This window comes from Rhinolophus sinicus, linkage group LG01, assembly GCF_036562045.2.
Source record: "Rhinolophus sinicus isolate RSC01 linkage group LG01, ASM3656204v1, whole genome shotgun sequence".
NCBI lineage: Eukaryota > Metazoa > Chordata > Mammalia > Chiroptera > Rhinolophidae > Rhinolophus > Rhinolophus sinicus.
The window spans coordinates 172,360,774-172,382,230 of record NC_133751.1 but is presented as its reverse complement, the minus strand read 5'-3'; positions in this window follow the sequence as shown (position 1 = coordinate 172,382,230).

Genomic DNA, 21,457 nt, shown 5'->3' with positions numbered 1-21,457 from the left:
TCATGTAGTGAAAAGGTCATGTACTTCAGAAACATCCCATGCTCAAACTATTTACTAGCTGTGTGACCTTTAGGAAATTTGATTAAGATTTCTAGTTTAATTTGATCACCTGAAAAATGGAAAGATGTCGGGGCCGGCCCGGTGGCTCAGGCGGTTAGAGCTCCATGCTCCTAACTCTGAAGGCTGCCGGTTCAATTCCCACTTGGGCCAGTGGGCTCTCAACCACAAGGTTGCCGGTTCGACTCCCGCAAGGGATGGTGGGCTGTGCCCCCTGCAACTAGAAATGGCAACTGGACCTGGAGCTGAGCTGCGCCCTCCACAACTAAGACTGAAAGGACAACAGCTTGACTTGGAAAAAAGGCCTGGAAATACACACTGTTCCCCAATAAAGTCCTGTTCCCCTTCCACAATAAAATCTTTAAAAAAAAAAGGAAAGATGTCTTCCTTAGAGGATTACATGGGCCGTAAATAAAGTATCCAACTAGTGCCCAGTAAATATTCAGTAGTTTCCCTTCACCTATATTATATTACTGAAAAAAAGAAAACAATAATAGCCTAAACTCTGATTATTTAATCTTTTCACCCATCCTATGTGTTGACGCTGATTTTAATCCCCATTTTATAGATTATGAAACTCACCAGAGACCACAAAGCTAGAGAATGGTCTAACTGGGTTCTGTTAACCCAAGGGCAATGTTGACCCAAGAGCCCTCCAGCTTAAAGGTAATTTTTAGACTTAAGTTGCAATGGTGAAATTATAAAAGTCAAAAGCAGATTGAAGAAATAAAGTAGTAGCAGTAGCTGTAGGGCTTTAAAGAATCATCTAATTAACTAATTGTGAGGGTAACAGAAATGTTGAGAATAGTGTCAGAGAATTTGCATGGTGGAAAATTTAATGGTTCCTTGATTCAGAAAGAATATTTTTAGATCATCCACCACTTGGATAAAAATATCCATCCATGGATATTTTTAGGTCATCCACCACTTTCCAAACATCTGCAAACAAGCGGATAGATATACGAGGTTGGACAATTAAGATGGCAAACTCATCCTAGAAAAAGTGCTGCAAAGCTCATTGTTGAACATCACTATAATCAGCTTCGAAGTACTCCCCTTGGGAAGCTATGCACCCACACTAGTGCCTAGTCCACCCTTCAAAGCAATTTTGGAACTCTTTCTGGAATGGTCATCAGAGCTGTCGTCGTATTACCCTTGATGTCCTGAATGTCATCAAAATGTCTTTCTTTCAATATTTCCTTTATCTTTGGGTAAAGAAAGAAATCATTGGGGGGGGGGGGCAGATCAGGTGAGTAGGGAGGGTGTTCCAATACAGTTATTTGTTTACTGGATAAAACTCCCTCACAAACAGTGCCAGTGCCGTGTGACCTGGTGCATTGTCGTGGTGCAAGAGCCATGAATTGTTGGCTTCAAGTTCAGGTCATCTAACTTTTTCACACAGCCTTTTCAGCATTTCCAAACAGTAAACGTGGTTAACTGTTTGTTCAGTTGGCACAAATTCATAACGAATAATCCCTCTGATATGAAAAAAAAGGTTAGCAACATCATTGCAACAAGTTCACGAACTTAATTGTCAGACCATATTAATGCCTGAGAAGCAAGTTTCAAAAATCATCACAACATTAGCACAAGAGTCAAGCCATTCTTAATAAAGCCGAAGCTTCCATGTCATGAACAAATAAGATCTGGAGAGCCAAAGGCACTGACGTAATGCCAAAAAGTGGTGTAAAATAATAGTATAAGCATGATTTCAGCATCAAATGAAACAAATAATGAAACATTTCAGTTAACGGCAGAACCACATCCAACTTCAGAGCTCCCAAAGACCCAATTTGAATCAGAAGCTCTGATTCCACCATGATTATCTGACAGGACTTGATACTTAAGTTGGATATTCCTCAAAGCTATATTCTTTAACGCTGGCAAAAAATAAGTAAATAAATAAATAAATAAATCTCACAGAAGCAACATTTAAATTGTTTAAAAAAAAAAAAAATGTTAGGGCCGGCACGGTGGCTCAGGCAGTTGGAGCTACATGCTCCTAATTCCGAAGGCTTCCGGTTCAATTCCCACATGGGCCAGTGGGCTCTCAACCACAATGTTGCCAGTTCAATTCCTCGAGTCCCACAAGGGATGGTGGGCAGCGCCCCCTGCAACTAAGATTGAACACGGCACCTTGAGCTGAGCTGCCGCTGAGCTCCGGAATGGCTCAGTTGGTTGGAGTGCATCCTCTCAACCACAAGGTTGCCAGTTTGATTCCTCGACTCCTGCAAGGGATGGTGGGCTGTGCCCCATGCAACTAACAAGGGCAACTGGACCTGGAGCTGAGCTGCGCCCTCCACAACTAAGACTGAAAGGACAACAACTTGAAGCTGAACGGCACCCTCCACAACTAAGATTGAAAGGACAACAACTTGACTTGGAAAAAAGTCCTGGAAGTACACACTGTTCCCCAATGAAGTCCTGTTTCCCTTCCCCAATAAAATATTTAAAAAAAAAAAAAAAATGTTAACAGTAGACAGAAAACTAAGAATGTTGAGCAGAGTTGGGGCCAAAAGTTTGGACAAAGAAATTTAGCCACTCCCTGCACCCTCAGTCATTTGTTCCCAGAAATGGGATTAGTTAGGACTGCTCAGACTAATTTAATTGACATTTATAAAGAAGAACCAGACACTCAGGAAACAAAGCCCCACAAAAGCAGAAGCTGGTGCTCAGAGGCACAGCCCAGCCCTACCCTTCCCCCACAGGACAGAACTTTGGAACATCTACTTCCTTCCCTACTAACTCAGCAGTTCTCAGAAAGGAAATGGCAACCCAGTGCTTTCTCACTTACCAAAAGTAAAGACAGCCTTGAGAAACAAGGTGATGTGGGCAGTGCAGGAACTCTTCCACCCAAGCCAGTGGGCTTCAAGTACTCTTGAATCCCTCTTCAAGGATGGTGGTTAATAAAAAGAGAAGGGGATGTCCAGAAGAACAACTAGACAATCTTTCCTAATATTACCATTAAGAGAGATCTATCACTCGGCCCAGCCAGTTAGATCATAATGATTATATTGCCAATTCTTTACTACAGTCACAAGATCACATCATGGTCTTCTGCTAGGATTGCTGTTCCTCATTTCCATAGCCCAAACATAAACTTATTCTAAGATGAGGAGAGGTTTGTGATCAGAATCTCAATACCACTACTCCACATAAAGAAGATATTGCTTAGTGAGACCTAGGACAATACAGAAGGGCATCCATTAAAATCCTGTACATAAAATCCCAGTTATCTGTGTCCTCACTGATAAAGGTTTTCCTGTAAATTTTGCCTATCACCTAGTACCTATGCTCATTCCCAGGTGCTGGTTTCTGGGATCACAAAGTTCATTTTCACTTTTTTTGCACTACCCACCAATTTAAAACTATTACAACATCAATAAAACAGCTGGCCAAGTACTGTTTGATACCAGACATCTTGTGTGGTGAAACTAACAATGAAAAAAATTAACAAGAACTACAGAGTTCCCACATTATATAGATAGTCCACTTTATAGTACAACTGGCATGGTTAAAAAAAAAAATCTTATCTTAATCTTCTTAAAAAGATTTAACCAAAAGACTCAGAAGTGATGTTTAGTAATATTAATATTTACAATAATAGTCACAGCAACCATCCCTATAATGATAAATGCTAAAACACATTGAACATTTGCTATGTGCCAGGCATGTCACACTTATAAACTTGATATATTTATTAATATATTAATAATATGTGTGAAATGAATTTTTTTATTTTATAGTAAGTTATGGATCTGGGATTTAAAACCAACTCTGTTACATACAAAAAGTTTTCTACAAAACGGGTTATTTGCCCTAAAAAGTCCTTTGTTTGGATTTTTTTGAAGACTTTGTAGTTCCCAGTGATAAGTGCAAAAACATTTTATCTGATCTCCAATGTCTTATTATGTGGGGGCAGTGAAGAGGAATAACTTATACTTTCCCTTTGGAAGAAATGCATCCCCAAATGCATTAGTTCAGCTTAGCTATATTATTTTTTAAATGATAGAGTGAAGAACTTTGGCTTCTGTATTCTAAAAAGTATTTTTCAAGTACATAATACATGTAGTAGCTTCCTGAATTTATTGTTTATCCAGCTGAAATAACAAAATGTTATTGGCAACTGAACCAACTCAAAACTAATAAAACAAAATTATCTCTATATTGGTGGAAGATTTATTTAATTGGACTATATATCACAGTCCTCATACTTAAAGAGATATTGTAGAAAATGGTATAAGTCATATGTACAAAGAGAGCATGAGAAAGCTTCTGCGGGATCAAAAGTTCTTGTCATATTTTATGCCTCGATGCTTCAAAAAGAGTTCTCGCTACTGTTTACTATGTTTTCCAGTGTACTATGTTGCTATAGATTGAATGTTTGTGCCCCCCCAATTCATATGTTAAAATATAATTCCCAGTATGATGATATTGGAGGTGGGGTCTTTGAGAGGTGCTTACCCTGTTTCCCTCAAAATAAGACCTAGCTGGACAATCGGCTCTAATGTGTCTTTCGGAGCCAAAATTAATAGAAGACCCAGTATTATATTATATTATATTATATTATATTATATTATATTATATTATATTATAGACCTGGTCTTATATTAAAATAGACCAGATCTTATATTAATTTTTGCTCCAAAAGGTGCATTAGAGCTGATTGTCAGACTAGGTCTTATTTTCGGGGAAACACGGTAGGTATCACACACATGCATGCATATACATATACCAGTAAATCACCAGGAAGAAACACCAAATACTTTCTACAAACCCCTAAATAAGAGAATTTCCCATATGAACATAGAATGTCCCAGTTGGAAGGATGCTTACAGACAATGTACTCAAACCCCTTCATTTTGTACATGAAAAAATACAGGCCCAGAGATGCGAACAAGATTACCACCTACAGCCGCAAATGAATTAGTGGATCTCAGTAATAGTAACCATAGGCTACTAATATGACAAGAGGGATAACCAGTCCAAACCAACTGAATCAGAATCTCTGAAGGTGGGACTTAGGCATCAATATATTGTAAAACCCCTCAGGGAATTACAGTGTGCAACCAAGTCTGAAAAGCACAGCAGGTTAGGAGAGATTTTTTTTCCATAATATTTTCTTCATTTTCCACATATCTATTAATACTCTGGAACAGTATTTCCCTTATACTAGCTAGCGTGGGAAATCCTGCATTGAGATAAATTTCTGGAAGTGAAATTACTGAATATGTATTTAAGACTCCTGGTATGTATTATAAAATGAACTTTTAGGAATTTTGAAGAGATTTACACTTTCATTTGTCCTTTGTATATTTATTAAACATTTGTCCTTTGTCCATTTGTCCTTTGTATATTTATTAAACACTAATTTATTCAACAAACTTTTATTGAACCACTATAATGTGCCAGCACTGGGACTGCATCAGTAAAAAAATAATACAAATAAAAATTCCTGACTTCATAGAGCTGACATTCTAATGTAAGTAAACAGACAATAAACAAAATAAATGAGTAAACATATAGAGTATATTAAAAGATGATGAATACTAAGGTGAAATGAAGAAAGGGAGGGGTTAGGGATTTAGTAGGCGTGGCTACAGAGAGTGGGCGGGGAAGGTGATATTTGAGTAAAGATATAAAGCAGGGGAGGGAGCCACTGAAAAGGCCCACGCTACCTGGCTTTTTCCAGGAAAAGCGAGAAGGCTGCTGTGACTAAAGCAGAGTGAGCAAGGAGAGTGTAGAAAATGAGGACGATGAGGGGAGCATATCATATATGAGACCTTTGGCTTTGATTCTGAGACAGGAATCTCTTGGAATGTTTTCAGCAAAGACCCGACATGCTAATCTGATTTATCACGATCACTCTGACTGCTGGGTGGAGAACAAAAGGATCAAGGGTGGCAGCAGGAAAATCAATTAGGTGGTTGTCTTATTAATTTACTTGAGGTGGGTGGTGGCTTACACTTAAGGTGGTAGCAACGATGATGGTAAATGTGACCAGCATCTGAATTGATTTTGAAAATAGAGCCAACAGGTTCTCTGGTTGGAAGTTGAGTATGAGAAAATGAGATGAGTCAAGTATGGCTTCTGGATTTTTGGTCTGAGCAACTGGAAAGATGGAATTATTCACTGAAATGGGGGAAGACTAGAAGTGGAACATTTTGGAGGGATGTAGAAAGACGTTTGAGAGGTGATTTTAAGAGGGCTATTTTAGACATTGCAAGGAAGGCAGTAAGGAGAGTGGTGTGCTGGATGTGCCAGGTGAATTGAGTGTTTCTGGGAAGAGAGGATGATTGTTGTGTCAAACGCTTCTGATCAGGTGAGGAAAAGCTGAGGGTTGATATTGGATATAGCAAACATGAAGGTCATTGAGGACCTTGACAAGAGCAGTTGCAGTGGAGTTGGTGGGGATGCAAGCCTGAATGGATTGAGTTAAAGGAAGAACCGACGTCAAGGACTTGGAAATGGGAAAGCAAGTACGTACAGCTCCTTCTAAAGGAATTGCTGCAAAGGAGAGCAGAAAAATGGGGCAATAAATTGAGGGGGAAGTAGGACAAAAGAGATTTTCTTAAGATGTGAAAAATAATGTCATGACTAAAGGCTGAAGTGAATGGTTCAGAAAAGAGAGGGAGGAATGAGACTTTCTGCAGACACGTTCTTGTCCTTGAACAGGTGAGAAGGGGTGGGAGCCAGTGCCCTGGTGAAGGGGTTGATGGGAGCATACAAGTTTCTTCTGTAACAGGAGGGGAGTTTCTAACTTGGGTGGGATGATATGGTGGTGTGAGCTTGTGAAAATTCTCTTCTGATTGCTACTATTTCTGAGTGAAATAAGCAAGATCATCAGTTTAGAGTAAGGAAGGGGAGGAGATACTGGAGGTTTGAAGAGTGAGAAGAGGGTATGAAATAGTTGGCAGGGAACATGGCAGAGTGAGTGAACTAGGCAAATGAATTATAATTTTAGAACAAGACTAACATCTCACTTGAAGGCAATTAACAGTAAATTTAAAGTTAGATCAGCGCACATGGTTTTGTATTTTTTTTTCAAAACACATTCATCTGTGAACATTTAGGCACAAACTAAGCTGAGAAATGGATTTAACCAGTATTGGAGTTTTGACAAGTGACAGCAGTAATCCTGTTTTTGGCAACATATGTTGTACAAATCTTCCCCAGTTTGTAATTTGCCTTTTCTTTTTATGTGTATTTTTTTAAAAACTACAGAAACTTTGTATTTTTTATGGTCAAATCTATTATCTTTTCCTATGGTTTCTTCCATTGCTTTTTTGCTTAAGGAATCCTCCCTCATAAAGCAATGATATAAACTTGCTTCTATACCTTCTCCAATTTTTTTTATGATTGAATTTTAACACTTTAATCTATCTGTATGTTTTCTATGATGCAAAGCTCTAATTAAATATTCATCCAAAAGTTCCTTTACCCCACATTAATTTTTAAAGAAACAATTCCTTACCCTTAGATTTTTAATTTCTTTAAAATACCTTAGTATCTTTTTTATATTTTGTAAGCTCTAATTATAGTTTATCACTTCTAGGTCACTGATTTATCTGTCTATTCTCAGTATTTAACATGCTTTAGCTATTGTATATTTATAATTCTGCAGCAGCTTATAAGTCAAACCAACTTTCAGCCCCATTTTTTATGAACATTCTCTAACCATTCTCATTTACTTATTTTTTTAGAAAAGTTTGTCATGATTCAAAAACAAAGCCCCCTCAGGGTATGTTTGGAATTGAAAGAAGCCTGAACATTAAATTTGGGAAATATCAATTTCCTCATAATATTCAAGTTCTCCATTCATAAACCATGCTATGATCCTCTATTCTTTTAAATCTGACTGAATTACTCACTCATGTTTTTATACACTTTGAATTCCCCTGAGATACAGATTTGCTTTCATTTTGATTTTGCTAGAATGATTCCTCAAGTAAATTTCCCACAAAGAAAAGCAGAAGGTAACTTTCTGATACTTTACATATCCCAATATGTCTATTTTTTTCTCATATACATGTGATATTTTGGGCAGGTATAGGATCCTTAGACTATAATCCTTTTCTCTTATTATTTATCTCTAAGTCCAGTGGATAGAATGTTCCTTGAAACACTACTATTAGAAGAAAAAAAAATGGAAAACAACTTAAATGTCAAAAAAGAAGAGATTTATTAAATAACTTAGTATATTATTAGTAGAGAAGTTTATAAATTTTTTTAAATAAGGAAAATAAACATCCATTGATAAGGCAGCAAATCCATGTGGAAAAAGGAGTCTACATAATAATATGCATACTCTGATTAGATGTTTGAAAAATAAAACCCTACATGGATATATATTGGTATATCTACAAAGGGTGCCAAAAAATATACGTACACATTTTAAGAAAGGAAAAAAACTGTATTAAAATTATGCTGATGGTAACGACTTTGAGCACCTCTTGTAATTGCAGAAGTCAAACATGACTTGTATTCCTATTTTGTTATCAGTATATATTGAGTATTACAATTTTAATACAGTTTTTTCCTTTCTCAAAATGTGTGTATATTTTTTGGCACCTTCTGTATTTTCATATCTATATATTTGGAAGAATATGTACCAAATATTAACAAATCATAATGGAGATTAAGACTAAAGTGCAGGGGGGGAGGGAGAATTTTCACTTTTTGTTTCATATACTCCAAATTATTTGAAGTTTTAAAATGATGTCTTATTACTAATTAGCAGGCATATAATTTTACACAGCCAGTGTACACATTTACTTCACCATTTTTCATGCCTTTATTGACACTGTTCACCACATTCCCTCCTGTACTAATACTGAATTAGATGCCTCTTCTAAGTATTCCCATGACACACTATACTTATTCCAATTATAGAACTTTTCACTTTAATTTATAATTGCCTACTTTTTTTGTCTATTTTTCTAAGGAGAATGAAAAGTGAGGTACTCATCATTTTATGTTATACCTTGCAAAGTACCAGTTCAGTAACTAGTAGTTGAAAATGTCTGTATGATTTGAAAGAGAATGTGTATTATCTAGTTCTCTGGAACGTAAAAGAGGCAGTGTTTAGAAGGTAGAAAAGGGAAGTGTTATAGGCAGGGAGGGAAGTCCTGAGGGTGAACGGTGTCCATTTGTTGATAGCCAAACCACCATGGGAATGGTTCCCTTAACTGCAATCTAAGTAGGTCAAAGGAAATAAGGTGGAGACTTGTGGGAGAACTTATGCAAGTGCATTAAAAAGATAACCGGCCTTCTCCATTGGGGGAATTCCACACTTAGGTAAGAGAATATTACGTAAATGCCTTTTTCTGGTGACCTAGTAGTTCACATATCCCACGTGGGTGGGATACATAAAAGCAGCATGGAACTTCTTTAGGGTAAATTGGAAGGCAAATATCACTGTAAAAGCAAGAGAAAACAGGACTTGCTTGTTAGGTTAAAGATTAAGTTGTCCCCCAAAAGAGAAATACCAAAAAGTATACACCTATATGCAGAGGCTTAAATAACATGCAAGTTCATTTCTTTCTCATGTTACAGTCACAAGGTAAGTGGTCAAGCTTGGCAGGGAGTCTCTACCCCACAAAGTCACTCAGGGACCCAGATTCCTCCCATTTATTGCCTCACTGTTCCCGAAGGTGATAATTTTATCCTCATGATCAAAGTTAGGTTGTGGGCACATTCAGTGTTCCAACCTGTGAAAAGGGGAAAAAGAGGAACTCCAAGGCAAATGGCTTGTCTTTTAAGGTAGAGATGACCTTACAATTTACATATAATCATCTCTAGTTGTGAAAAGAGGATGAAGATGTAGTCTCTAGCTGAGTATCCATGTACCTAGTGTAATCTCTTATTTCTATGGAAGAAGAAAGTGTGGATTTTGGTGAAAAACTAGAAGCTTTGCCATATAAAGAAATTGACATTGTGCTCACAACCTGAAACTCTAGAGGTCATCAAATGCTGGTGTAAAACTAATGCATGTGCAGTGCAAAAATCAAAGACAATGGAGGGAAATGAAAGCTAACTGTATTCATTTTAAGCATTTGTCCTTTATTATGAGATAATGTCCTTCCTATTTTTTTGTTGTTGTTGTTAAAATATATTTAAAGTACGGTAATGATTACAGATAGCATTTTAAATATTCTTTAAAAAAAAAAAGTAAAATAAAATATTGGCAACATTCCCCAATTTATATATGTGTGTTTGTTGAGATTTTACATATTCTTGAAATCCTTACCTGGGACCAACACTCCATATGACAACCAAGGGTCAGCAGAGAGGCCAGTAGTTAGGACAATTATTACCCTACTCCTTTTTCAACACTGAAGATGGCATCTCACCTCCAAGATAGGTTTCCTAAACACTGCCCTCTGAACCCACCATCATCTGTCTCCCTTTCCATAGCCAGTTAGTTCACCTCCTCTAGGCTTCTATAGTAGTTAAATGGTTCCACCATAGCATGTATCATATTGCATTGTATTAAAAGTCAATGTCTCTCTCCTGCTTGAATATGAGTACCTCAAAAATGAGGAACGTGTACTCATTGAAAGTGCTAGCTCTTTTTCAGTATAAAAACATCGATATTAGTTCACTAGGACTGCCACAACAAAATATTATAGACTGGGTGTTTTAAGCAACAGAAGTTTGTTTTCCCACAGTTATAAAATCTAGAAATCCAAGATCAAGGTGTCGGCAGCATTGGTTTCTTCTGCGGCCTAGCTCTCCTTAGCACACAGATGATGACCTTCTCAACATGGTCTTTACTCTATGTACACAGATCCCTGGTGTCTCTTTATTCATCCAAATTTCCTCTTATAAGGACATCAGTCAGATTGGATTAGGACCTACCCTAATAGCCTCATTTTTACTTAATCACCTCTTTAAAGACTCTATCTTCAAAAGCAGTCATATTGTGCAGTCTTGGGGGTTAGGGCCTCAACATAGCAATTTGGTGGGTGTGGGGCACAATTCAGCCTATAATAATATCTTTATAATATTTGCTGATTTAAAAAATAATCTATATTTTTAAAGAGAAAATTATACAGAAATATGTAAGTAGAAAGTTAAACTCTGCTATCATCTCATGAGAATAGCTCCCAACAGTTAGGGGTAATGAATGTTTCTTGAATGAATGAGTGAGTGAGCGATGGTGTGGTCCCCATATTATACCTGAAGAAAATGAGGCACCAAGAGGGTAGGCAACTTTCTCAAGTTTATAAGATTGAGGAGGACCATAACCCAGCTCTACCAATTTCTCACTCAGGGTTCCTTCTACTATCCTATTCTGTTACTTTTTAATATTTGTTATAATTATTGAATACTTGTGTTCTTCATTTTTAATGTTAAAGTGGATAAGCTGAAGATTTTATGTTTTCTTTAAAAGTTACCAAACTTAATAAATTTAGTTGCTCTTCACTTACATTTGCACTTGTCTTGGAATCTTTTTGCAGTAAGAAACAGATACTTGCTCAGATTAATTTTCAAGTATCTATTCTGCATAATAAACCTTGTCAAAACTTAGTGGCTTAAAACAGCAACTATTTTATTTTAATGATTTTGTAGGTTGACCTTCTGCGAGTGACTTCTGATGGCCTTGCCTGCAAGCACGCATGTGGCCTTATTCATGTGTCTAACAGTTGGCGCTGGCCCTGTATTGGGGTGCTCCTGTTGTCCTCCACATGGTTTCACTTCCTCTGGTAGGTTATGCCAGGCTTCAGAGCTTGGTGATTTCAGGGTTACAAGAGAGTGAGAGAGGAACCTGCAAGGTCTCTATGGCTTAGACTCTAGAACTAGCACAGTGTTACTTTTGTCACATTCTGTTGGTCAAAGCCAGTCACAAAGCCAACCCAGATTCAAGGGGTTGAGAGATAGCCTCTGCTTCTTGGTGGGAGGAGTGCCAATTCCACATTGCAAAGAAGTATGTGGACAAAGAAAGGTATGATTCGTTGGGAGGCATCACTATAATGCTTTTCCACAGCTGACATTTCCCATAGGATAACATTCTGCTTGCAGGCCTTCCTACCATGCCCACAGCTTCCTTTAAACAACATGAATAGTTCATATGGTATCATGCTTTATACTCTGTAACTGCCACCTGGCTTCAAGAAGTCAGACTGGAGATTAGTACTTGTCTTAGTAAGGAGTGAGGTGAACTTCAAGTGAGAGAACAACCCTACATGGCTGTGCTTAAACAAGATAGAAGTTTATTTCTGGCTCTTGTCGAAATTCGGAGGTAGGTTCTTCAGAATTGGTATTAGCCTCCAATTAACTGGTTTCTTCTATCTTGTTGCTTCATTGACTATACCTGCCATTCCCAATGTTGCCTCATGTTTGAAGATGGCTGCCAAAGTTCCAAGTATTACAGGCAGTTTCACCCAGCAAGAAGGAAAAAATGGAGGGAAAATTGAACCCTCTCTAATTAAGGATACTTCCTAGAGGTTGCACACCCAACTTCTATTTATATCTCATTGGCCTGAACTTAAGTCACATAGCCACACCTATCAGCATGGGGGAATTTTATTTCTGGTGGCCATTTGCCCAGCCGAAAAATCAGGGATCCTATTGCTATAGAACAATGAAACAGTAAATCCTGATGGAAAATCAGCAGACTTTGCCACAGTGCTTCATTTAAAGGCAGACTTCTGTATGCTGTTTATGGGATAGAATGTGGCCTGGTATGACAAATATGCTCAATAGAGTTGTGTCATTTATTAATTCATTCCTTTTGCAAACATAGTATTTATTGAGTGTTTCCTATGTGCTAAGCAGTGTTTTAGCTACTAAAAAGAGAGCAGTGAACAAAACAGATTCCCTGCCTTTATTTCGTTATACTCTAATTGGTAAAGATAGTCAATAAACAAACAAACAAAAACAATATAATGTAAAATATTGAGAAGTGCTATGAATAATTCATCTGGATAAAAGGATAAACCGTATAGCATGTGGGTGGGAAGGGATAGTTATTTTAGATAGGTGATATATGAGGAGGGATATGAATGAGGTGAGGGACAGTCACACTGTCCTGGGAGAGAAGGTACAGGCAGAGGGAACAGTAGGTACAGAAGCCTTGAAGCAGGAAACTGTTGGAATGTGTTTGAGGAAGGAATCTGGCATAACTAGAACAAGGGGATGGGGGAGTGACAGGAGATTAAGATAAAGAGATAGCCAGAAGTCAGATCATAGCAGGGACCAAGTAGTGGACTGTGAATAAGATTTTTTTTCCAAAGTCCAAAAGCAAATTTGTGTTGGAGATACTCAAAGTCATCCTTAGGTTCAAAGATTTACTGTAAGGACTCACAGGATTCAGCATATGGCTATACTCAGTTTAGGGCTATGACAGTGACAGGATACAGAGCAAAAGCAGCAAAGGGAAAGGTGTAGGGTAAAGTCTGGCGGAAACAAGATCCAAGCTCCAAGAGTTTTCTCCCAGTAGAGTCACACAGGAGACACTTAATTCCTCCAGCAACAAGTTGTTACAACAGGTATAAAATGCTATCTACCAGGGAAGCTCATTATAGACAAAAATCGGTGCCCAAGATTTTCATTGAGGACTGGTCACATAGGTACCCTGTTCTTGGCACATACCAAATTCTCGAATGCCAGAAAGAAAGCAGGTTTTTAGCCTAAACTATATTGTCTGTGCAAATAGTTTAGGCATAATGAGCCACGCTTATTTAGCAAATGGTCAGAACCCTCCTGAAATCTAAGTTCTCAGATGCCAGTCAAGGGCCAACCTTGCAAGCAGGTCTTTCTAAGAATAGTCGTCTTGGGCCTATTGTTAACTTTTTTCTGCACAAAAGCACACAGAGAACGAATTGCAAAACACAGTGGAATAGGAGCCAGGGAACTAAGCAGAAACTAAGCAGACTCCATGAGCTATTAGAAGCAATGAGTAAATAAAATCCACAAGACAAATAAACTGAGTAGTCAAAGGGCAGTAATAAAAGCAGGAAGGAGGAAGAAGCAGGAAAAACTTAATCAAGTGAATGGAAGGGTGTCTTCTACTGGAAGAACTAATGCCCTCCTATTTGAAGACAACCCCAGTATTGCTTTGGGGACATTAGAATTGCTATCTGATCCTGGAAACGAATAAACAATGCTCTGTTTCTTTATAAGGATGAGTGTTTCATTAAAATGTTTTGGCATACTTGCCTCCTAATTTCTTCTTCTATCCTTATAATAAATTTCAGTCACCCAAGATCAAAGGCATATCTGTGCTCTTTGAAACCTGAAATCACCTCACTAATATACCTGGGTTATCAGCCATTCAAAGCATAGACTTTATAGAGAAAAACTAGTGTGATGGCCAAGGAATCACTGGCCAACTGGATCAAGCACCAAGAGTTATAATATGGCATGAAACCTTCCCCCACCCACTATCTTGAAGCCAACTTCCAGCCACTGCTTTACTAAAATGCAAAGTGCCCTTTTATGCTTTTTTTTTTTTTTTTTTCCTTTTTTCTTTTTGATCATGCAGTTCATCTCTGTCAAGAATTCCTGGTCTTTTCATCCTCAAAAAAAAAAAAAAAAAAACGAAAAATGAGCTCAAATGCTATGAATGTGACTACTTCTCTCCCCACAGTCTCCTCTGCACCCTGTGGAATGAATCTTTCCCTCTGCACTGCTCTCTTAGTTCTTGATACATAGTTCTGTAGTAGCACATATAAAACATATTGTAATCACTATTTATATATCTGTTTCTGAAATAAATTTTGCTCATTATACTTAGCACAGAGCTTCACCAATGGCAATTCTTTAATAAATGTGTATTTGGTAAATGAGTGAGTGAATAAACCAAGAAACAACAAATGTAGTGAGTCACATAGTGAAGGGTTCTGATCGCTGGAGTTAAGGATGAAGCTCCTTGACCAATTCTTAATTCTCATACTTGAAAAAATAATATCTCTTATTTATTGGGGTACTTGTTGTTTTACAAAATTATATTGCTTTTGCACTACATTATTTCTTTGAAGGTATTATTGCTTTACACATATTAAATAGCCATGTTTGCATTGATTATAATAATTTCCCTAGTGAGGAAGCAAATTCATTTTTATTTTTTAATTATGGGAAGACCTAAATATTCCCCAATAATACCCAAAAAAAATGTGCTAAGTATACTTAATTTTGTGGTATATGAGCATCTTTATACAAGTAAACACACAGAATCACTCTCCTACTATGAAAGCACTTCCTATCACTGGTGCTCATATATGTGTGCATATTTTTTAATTAAATTTTTCAAAAGGGAATATAATTTTAAGTAGTTTTTATGATCTACTACTTATGGCACTGGAAGTGAATTCCCTAAGAAATTTTACAACAAAACCAATTCTAAATCATGGTCATAGCAAACATCAAATAGAATCTAAATTTGTTATTCTTTTTACAGATCTCTTTTGAGTAGTGGCCTTTTAAAATCTGATAGTACATTTTTATAGCTTTCCTTTTCCTATAGTTCCCAGAGAAATATTAGAATCAAGGCCTTTGTTAAATGCTTTGATGATGTGCTGTTAACATGCAAGAGATTGTAAGAACTGAACAAAATGGATTCCCAGAAATTGAGTACAGATTTTAAAAATAGCATCATGTGAAACTGAAGCTAATTAGAATTAATTTTGAAATCCTAAGATAAGCCATCTAAGAGAGGGTTTGCAAATATGTGCGGATGTGATTGGGATGTTGCACAAATCTCACGTGTATAGCGAGGAGGATATTTTTGCGGAATTGGAGAAGAAAACTAACATTCTTTGAGCATTTTCTTTGTGTCAGGCATTTAATGTACACTTTCATTTAATCATTACAGCACCCATATAAAGTAGGAGTCTTATCCACGCAGCTACTGCAGAACAGAACTGGAACCAAGTTTCTCTGACTCCAAAGTTTGTGTCTCTACCGCCCAATAGAGGAGACTAGGTTATCACATCACAACTACAAAGAGCTCTAATTAAATGTGACCTAGTCTGGATATCATCCCCAAAATGGAGTTATCTTCTTGGAGTGTGAATTTAAAAAAAAAGAAAAAATTGAACAGGGGTCAGCAAACGACCCAAACCTGTTTCCGTAAATAAAAATTTATCCGAACGGTGTTACGCCTATGTGTTTGCTATATTGTCAGGTGACTGCTTCCAAGCTGCATGGACAGAGTTGAGTAGTTGTGACAGAGACCACATGGTCCACAGAGCCCAAAATATTTATTATCTGATCCTCTCCAGAAATATTGTGCTGACCTCTGGAATAGAACCTTTGTCAGTCAATACCCAGTATGGTCCCAGGGACAGAGGTTCAATGTCAGGCAGATACTGGAGAGCTGTTCTGCTACAAAAGTGCAGGAGTATCTGCAGACTCATTATAAAATGAATCAATTTCCCTTGCCTTGACCTATTGTCCATCAAGAAATCTCATTACAAATAAAGTTCTGTAAGTACCATAATAACTGAAAACATATGAAAAAAACATAAATAATAGTTGCCATGAAGACTTAACCTGACTATAAATTAGTAGAACAGAAATAGAAAACTAATACGTACAGCAAAACTTTTCAAGGTTGATTTACGCTACCCATCTGTGAACCAATTAAACATTGGCAAGGGAGATGAAATTACAGTGATTGGCTTAAACTAATTTAAGCTAACCACTGGCAACCCAACAATATGACAGCTAATCTTAAAGGTGGAGTTGAATACATATTGACAGGCCAATCACCATATTCCCTACAACGAACATGATTTTCTGATGAAGGAAGGGTCTACTAATACATAGTGTAAAAAAATACAATCCTAATTAAACAATACAGCTTGTCCTCATTAATCTCCCATTTGACACTCACAGGTTCAACTGATCATAAATAGCCAAAAACATTCATCACACAATAATTGCTTGACATTTCTAAAGAGTATTTCTAGACATTTTGAAATTTCCCAAACTGAGAAAAACAGAAAAAGTTTATAGTTTCCTAGCTTTCTTCCTATTCCATTGATAGATATGTCATTTCCTATGCACAAACTCACACTCTACAAAACACTGCCTTTTCTTTAAAAAAAAAATTAACTTATTTTTTGAGACAATAATACATTCACGATTAAAAATTCAAAGAGTTCCAAAGTGTTCCTAGTGAGACATCTGTTTCCTATCTCTGTTCCCCAGCCACCCACTTTCCCATTCATCCTCTACCACCAAAATTATTATTTTCTTGTGCATCATCCCAGAGATAATCTGTATCTTTAAAAGTAAATATGTATATACATACATATATATATATATATATATATACATATATATATATATATACATATTCTTTCCCTCCATCTCTTTTTTACAATATTCTGCACCTTGCTTTTTTTCCTTTATAATAACTATCCTAGTGATTTTTTCAAAGTGATACATAACTTGCTCATTCTTTTATAGGTCTTCATAATATCCATTGATGGATATACTGTAGTTTATTTGATTAATCCCCTGTTGATGGACATTTGAGTTATTTTCAGTCTTTGGATATTACAAAGAATGCTGTGATATATAAGCCAAGATGTGTCATTTCACACATGTGGGAGGATATCTGTAGAATAAATTACTGCCTTTTCATCTTTCACCAAAATTTCATTTTCACTTGATGAACAATTTTTTCACTGGGTTAGAATACTCACTAAAACACTTTCATCTTTTGTTTGTTTGATATAAAAGATTCATTCATGGCATAGACTAAAACTACCTCCAAATTGTATATTCCACATGCTAATTTACACCAAAACTCTGTAGTTTGGTTAAGAAGAATCACTTTCTTAGAGTTTCGCTTGTATTGCCAGAACCAGCAATGGGAGACACACACAAAAAAAATAATAATACCATTGACTGCCTATGAAAAAAACTGAGAACAATACCAGGAAGATGAGCCTTACATGCCAGGCATTTTTTTTGGCCTTGCTCATTACCATGTAGCAATTTACTTACTGACCTCAGAGCTTTCCAATTCAAGTTGACATCTCAGCAAAGTCTCTAGGTTTGTGGACCTTCTGGGAAAGCTAATATACATCCAAAACTTTGTAAACATTTCCTGTCAGGTTCTTAAAATTGTAATCCCCAGGATATTTTACAGGCTTCCTTTAGCAAGGATCTGGAAAGCTAAATCAAGTTTTCTAGTTACCAGTCCAGAGCAGAAGCCAAGAGGTTCCAAGCAAGTTCCAAACAGAGAATTTTATGTGGCTTATGCCACCCTTTGGCCCTTGTCAATGTATGTTCCGTCAATGCCCTCAGGAACTATGTGATGGAATTCATAATAATACAATTATAATAAAAATACTAGCTCATATTTTTTGAGCATTCACCATGTGCCAACCACTATGCTAAGAGCTTTACATTCATTCTTGTTTTAGATTTTATTACATTGCTGATTTAAGGGATCGTTCCTTCCCCTTTCCTCTTCCCCCAAAAGTAAACCCTAATCCCAGACTCTCATTTGTCCCAAGAGCTAATAAAATGAAAATATCCCTGCAAGAGGAAACAATGTAAACTGAACCAGTCTTTGCACACCATTTTGACTGATTTTATCACATTCTTTACAGGATAACATTTTAATGGGAGAAGGAGAAATTGCTCAGCAGATGTATTGTAGGGACAGAGTGCCTCTGAGAAGGGGTGCTAAAAGTCACCCCAAAAGATTGATACATAGTAAAAGCTAAATTTACCTCAGAGTAGTCCCGGAATATAATCACTGTCATCTCCCCTCTCCCAACTTTAAATCCCCCTTATACATGAGTTGGAAAGCAAAGGCCAGGGTGGATGTGTTTTGACTCTGCAGTGTTATAATAATTAACTTTATTTAATGGCTCATTAAGTATCAGCATGCTCAAGGATCAATAACTTCTAATCAATGCATTAGACAGTCTTCAGAAATTGTTTATAGATACTTTAAAAAGGTATTTGAGATTATGCTTTTTTTTTTTTTTTAATACAATAATCTCCAAGAACTTTCATAGTGATCTGTTTTTCAAAAGAATTTTCTCAGAAGCTGATCCTGGGTCTTCAAGGATAGACTAAAAGTTATCTTGCACAGAGGTATAATTTATCAAGGCCTAAAACCACTCAGACTGAAGAAGACCTCTAACTAATTGCTGTGAGGGGTCTGCAAGTGGAGTGGAATGCCTGAAAAAGTGGGTCATACAGTTGATTAGACACAGGTTAGCCAAGAATTAAGCAAAAGGCAATCTCACTCTATCTCTTTGATCTGTATCCAGTGTGAAACTATCACTGGCAGTAACTTGTTTTTTGTATCTTCTGAGCTTTGGCAGGGGATTGGGTTGGGCTATATCCTTGATGACCTTGCCTGGCTGGCTAAGTGCAGCTTGCTGAGTGATGCCTTAAACAGAAGGAGAAGAAAATTCTGTGGGTGCACCACTGGATATAAACCCTAACTAGAAGCATACAACTGGGCTGTAATTACCATGCCCTCTCCATTATTTCCAGAGAATTACCCAGGAACATTACTGAAAATGAGCTGTCTTGTCCAGTCAGCTCCCATTCTTTCAGGAAGGTTAGAGCCCTGTGAATTTCACAACCTTTGCAGCTTCTTGGGAAATGCATTATGAGTTTCCAAATCTCTTGCTCAGCCTTGATAAGATTCCCAAGTGATTGCAAAAGTGAAAATAAAAACCAAAGCAATTTTGTGCCTTGGTATTTATGAATAAGACAGGGAATTAAAATTGCATGCAAGTAACCTGGAGTTTATAATCCTATGGACTTTGGGGCACTTAGTGGAATTCACGGTCCCTATGTGGAAGAAATAAATATTGTTAATGACACAGGCTTACTTCGGTCATATGCCTCAGAAATTCATGCAATGTTAGGGATGGTAGAAATCCAAAGATCATCTACTCCACATCATCACAAATTTGAGGCCAGACAGATTGTCACTTATTGCAGGGGTCTCAGTGCATATTGTAGAAAGAACACTAAGGTTAGAATGAAAAACTTGAACTTGAGCCTTAACCCTAACCCTTTCTGGTGGTAGCTTTCAGACAAGCCAGTGAACCTCAGTTTCTATATTGGCAAATGGGAGTAATTTATGCCCCAAAGAAGCTGTGAATGTTACTTTATTCGGTAGGAAAAGTAAAGTGCCACTAGGAACTTGGAAACACACTGGCTCTTACCGAGCCAAATTAATAAAATTCATACATAATACATGAGAAAGCTACCTTTAGAAATGAATCATGAAATTGTAAATTTATGACTAAAGAGTTTTTTAAATGTGTATTTTTCTAATTTTATAGAGTACTGTATGTCTATTGTATTTAAAAAAAAAAAAAAAAAAAAAAAAAAACTCCAGACAATAAAGTAGAAAGTGAGGCTCACTCATAATTCACTCCTCAATTTACAGTGGCTTCTAGTTAGGGTTTATATCCAGTGGTGCACCCACAGAATTTTCTTCTTCTGTTTAAGGCATCACTCAGCAAGCTGCACTTAGCCAGCCAGGCGAGGTCATCAAGGATATAGCCCAACCCAGTCCCCTGCCTAATAAACCCATTGTAAGACGAAAATATCCTAGGTCGAAATGCATTTAATGTACCTAACCTACCAAACATCATAACTTAGCTTAGCCTACCTTAAATGTGCTTAAAACACTTACATTACCCTACAGTTGGACAAAATCATCTAACACCAAACCTATTTTATAAAAAAAATAGTGTTGAAGAGCTCATGCAATTTATTATAGGTATCCCTTTCGCACCATTGTAAAGTCGAAAAATTATAAGTCAAACCATGGTAAGTTGGGGACCATTTAGATTTCTAACTATGTTCTTGGAGAATTCTTCATTACATATGTGGGTGGGATTATGCAGATCTGCTTTTGACACTTAAGATTTTATTGGTATCATCTTTCAATGTATTTGAGAGCCTTCAGATTTCTAAGCAAAATGAATTGGGCATAATATCTGGGAAGCTGATATGATCTGAAATGTGACCGTAATTTGATAATCCTGGAAAAGGCTGAGCGAATAAGAATGATTGGCAAGAGCACAGAAAAAGGAAGCCCCCAAACATCTAGTGTAGACCAGGGATAGTGCTAAGACTATAGGCTCTACTTAATTTACTCCTCTCATCTACCCTACAGATTATGTACCATTACTATTCCCATTTTTCTGATGAAGAAACTGATGCTCAAAGAAATTAATTTGCCCAACATCACGCAATTAGTAAATGTTAGAAACTGGATCTGTGCCCAAGCAATACACTTCCAGAGCCTAATGTTTGTTTAAATTTATATTTCAATTTTACTGAAGTTACACACACACACACGTAATTTAAAGAATCAAATAGTTTTTCAAGGTTTGTTTTGAAAACTATAGTCCCTAGCCCCTACCTTCCTGCTCCATTTCTCACAACTTAGAGGCAA